At 45.5% G+C, this 4185-nt stretch overlaps 1 pseudogene; it reads right to left on the bottom strand.

The window, feature by feature from the left end:
* Window positions 1-481: 481 nt before the first annotated feature.
* Window positions 482-3054, bottom strand: LOC142442900 (nucleotide triphosphate diphosphatase NUDT15 pseudogene; annotated as a pseudogene).
* Window positions 3055-4185: the final 1131 nt, after the last annotated feature.

Genomic DNA, 4185 nt, shown 5'->3' with positions numbered 1-4185 from the left:
AATTGGGTAAAGCACATCTGTACCTTCATTGCCCTCATCATTCTCATTGCTCTCCACTTAAGCCCCTGGCATCAGGTCCTCAATTTTTCCCCTGCCTCCCCCCTCTCCTCTCCCCCATGAGCCCTTGATAATTTATAAATTATTATTTTGTCATATCTTGCCCCGTCCGACGTCTCCCTTCACCCACTTTTCGGTTGTCCATCCCCCAGGGAGGAGGTCACATGCAGATCCATATAATCGGTTCCCTCTTTCCAACCCACTCTCCCTCTATCCTCCCAGTATCGCCACTCACATCACTGGTCATGAAGGGATCATCCGCCCTGGATTCCCTGTGTTTCCAGCTCTTATCTGTACCAGTGTACATCCTCTGGTCTAGCCAGACTTGCAAGGTAGAATTCGGATCATGATATGGGGGGGAGGGGGGGAGGAAGCATTTAGGAACTAGAGGAAAGTTGTATTTTCTTTTTTTTTTTTTTAGTTTGAAATTTTTTATTAGTTGGGATTTAATACATAAAACATATTCCATATTTCAATCATGGCAAGTCGAATTGTACAATCGCTGCCACAATCAGTTTCCAACCATTCTTTTTCTACATGGACTCCTTGACACCATCTCCCTTTACCTCACCTCCACCACTGTATCCACTCCCCTGGAGCCCCTTATTCTACTTGCTGTCCCTACAGGCTTATCAATCCTGGGTTTCCTATACGAACACAGAAAAGCATATAACCCAGTTTCAAGAAGGTGACCTACATTGACATAACATCTCTACCACGAATGAACCAAACCCCCCAAAACAATACAAAACCAAACTACAGAAAAATGTGGAAACCAGATCCAGTCCAGCCTGCATCACAGGAGCATCAACTGAAAAAGTTAGAACTGTTCAGGTCAGGCTTATGCCTTTGAGCTTCTACATCCTCTCTCCCAAGTGCTCTTTCCTCCCACCCCTCAATTTTAGATAGGGGTTCTCTGGAGGCTTATTTCCTATGCAGTTCCACAAGTGAATTTTGGGCTCCCACGGGCATGCATTACCCTCTGCACATTGTATTCCACCACAGTTTAGGGTCTCATACTGACCCTCCTTTGACTTCGGATTATGTTTTTTTAGACTGTAGCCATTAACTGCATGTCCTGAGATCACCAGGGGATTGTGAGAGGATTCAAGAACTTACTCCTGACTTGCTGAGTCCATCCCTTCAAGAGGCCGGTTATGGACTGAACTGCCTTCCTCTAAAATATATACTGCAATAGGTACCTGTAAATAGGATCCTATTTCGAAGTAGGGTTTTATTTGTTATGTCAATTACGTCCTAAACTTAATTACTTGGGAGTTATAAAAAGAGCAGAATACACAGAAACATACATACTGAAAGACAGGAGCCATGTGAGGATCTTCTACACGCCAAGGGGCCAAGCCCAGAGCTGTCAGAAAGGACTCTTCTTTAGAGTCAGTGCCCTGAGTTGGACATTTCAGGACTGTGAAGAAATACATTTCCATCCTTAACAGTCAAGCCTGGTAATTTGTCGCTATAACAGCCCTAGGGGAAGAAGACACAGTCCCTAAGCACGGTCACACTGGAGGACAACTGCCCGAAGTCTTCACGAAGGATCCTTCTCAGCCACTGTTCTGCACCATCCAAGAACCTGAGCACCTCTTCCCTCTCAGGCCTTTCAGATGCAAGTAAAAACAATATAACAATTAAAATCTAGTCATAAATGGATACAACAAAGATAGGAAAGATGAATAAATGAAACAGATTCATTTTGTGAGTATTATGGAGAACTGCATGCAGGGGAGGAGGTGGGCCTTGCATATTTACCTGTCCACTTTGTATTTAGATGCGGGGCTTCAAAAAGATCATGGAAAAAGTCCACTTTCTAAAATTTCATTTCTCCACGAACTTTTGAACCCCCCTCGTATATATAGTATATACAGCGCAACAAACCCTTCATCCAAAACCCTTGGCTTTAAATCTATTTCAGAATACTTTTGTATTTTATGAAGGCAGTAGAATTTATACAGCATATATCATAGAATACACCCCGTGCAATCTGAAATAAAAAATCAAAACAAACGAAACCAAACCCAGGGCCATCAAGTCGACTGCGACTCATAGTGACACACACGACAGGGAAGTTTCCATGAGTCTGTACATCTTTATGGAAGTGGACAATCTCAACTCTCTCCCAAGAAGCAGCTGGTGGCTTTGAATAACCAACCTCTTATGGTAGCAGTTCAAAGCCTAACCGGCAGCGTCACTTACAAATGAAATGCATTAAAATCCCTTAATTACTTAAGATGCATACGCCGTAGGCAGTATTTGCAGTGTGTCCAACGGCGATGACTACACATGAGCCTCAAAACAAGTGCCAAGATGTTCGCAGCTTTATTTGCCGTCATCCACAGTTCTCCTGGCTCAGGTCGTCAATCCGAAACCGGGAGGGTTCCCCGATTTTCTGTCCTGTTGGCTCTATTTGCATGAGTATCATGGTTACAATACCAAGCGAGTCTTTGAAAGTCAGAGACGTGGCAAATCCCTATCAATGGTTTCCTTTGTATCCTACCAGGTGATCCAGGTCTTCTCTTACAGGATCGTAGCCTTGTTCCTTTAAACAGCGGAGTGCCCAGAAAAGCTGGTCCCCTGGAGGGAATTCATCCCAGGGAACCCACTCCCAACTTTCATTTTTCTCAGGCTCAACGTTCTTTGGTTCTGAGCCACGAGTCAAGTCCACCTCTCCTCTCATCAATATAGTGACATAATGGTAATTTTCTTTCTCAACGAAGGAATTCACAACCGAGGCAAAGCGAACGTTTTTCAGGTAAAGAGCTGCTTCTTCCAAGGTTTCCCTTTGAGCACATTCTTCCCAGCTTTCCCCGAACTCCAAGTGACCCCCCGGAAGTTGGAAACGGCAGGCTCCCAGCGACCCTTTACGCTTTCCCAGGAGGACGCAACGAGGATGCTCACTGCTAGTCACCACCACGCCGACCCCGACGCCGGGACGCCCGCCCCGCCGCTCTGCGCCGGCGGCCATTGCGCCGGGCGATCCGCCAGGCCGCGGCCGGAAGTCGAAAGTTGTATTTTCTATCGTTGCTACATCACACCCTGTCTGGCTCGTCTCCTCCCCGAGACCCCTCTGCAAGGGGATCTCCAGTGGTTGACAAATGGCTCTGCACCTCACCCCTCATTCACTATGGTACGATTGTTTGTTCTGATGATGCCTTATACCTGAGCCCTTCAACACCCTGTGATCGCACAGGCTGGTATGCTTCTTCCATGTGGGCTTTATTGCTTCTGAACTACATGGCCACTTGTTTACCATCAAGCTTTTAAGACCCCAGACGCAATATCTTTTGATAGCTGAGCAACATCAGCTTTCTTCACCACATTTACTTATTCACCTGCTTTATCTTCAGCGGTTGTTTTGGGAAGGTAAGCATCTTAGAATGCCAATTCAATAGAAGAAAGTATTCTTGCATTGAGGGAGTACTTGAGTGGAGGTCCAATGTCCTTCTGCTACCTTAATAAGAAACCTATAAATATAGGCACATAGATCTATTTCTCCATCGTCATACATAAATATAGTTGCATATGTACATGTCTTTATCTAGACCTCTGTAAATTCTCTTTGCCTCCTAGCCTTTTCCTCTATTTCCCTTGACTTTCCTCCTGTCCCACTATCATGCTCAGTCCCCACCTGGGTTTCAGTAATTACTCTCGGTTACATTACCCTTGATCATGCCCTACCAGGCCTCCCACCCCCACCTCACCACCAATTTGGATCACTTGTTGTTCCCTTGTCCCTGGGTTTGTTAACACCACTTCCTTTCCCCCCACTTTCCCCTCTCCCATGGCCCCCAGAACTGTCATTCCCATTGTTTTCTCCTCCAGATTGTTCATCCAGCCTATCCTATTTAGACAGACCCGCGGAGATAATAACATGCACAAAAAAAGACAGAGAAAAACCAAGCAACAATATACAACAAATCAACAACAACAATAACAACAAACCACCGAGAAAGAACAAAACAAAACACAACAAGAAAGAAAAGCTTGTAGTTAGTTCAAGGATCATTTGTTGGCCTTTAGGAGTGTTTTCCAGTCCAGTCTGTTGGGGCACCACGCCCTGGCCCCAAAGTCCACCTTCAGCATTCCCTGGGGACCTTGCCGCTCCATTCCCTT

This window comes from Tenrec ecaudatus, chromosome 3 (assembly GCF_050624435.1).
Source record: "Tenrec ecaudatus isolate mTenEca1 chromosome 3, mTenEca1.hap1, whole genome shotgun sequence".
Lineage (NCBI taxonomy): Eukaryota > Metazoa > Chordata > Mammalia > Afrosoricida > Tenrecidae > Tenrec > Tenrec ecaudatus.
The sequence above is the reverse complement of the archived record's forward strand: the minus strand, read 5'-3'. Positions and strand labels throughout refer to the sequence as shown.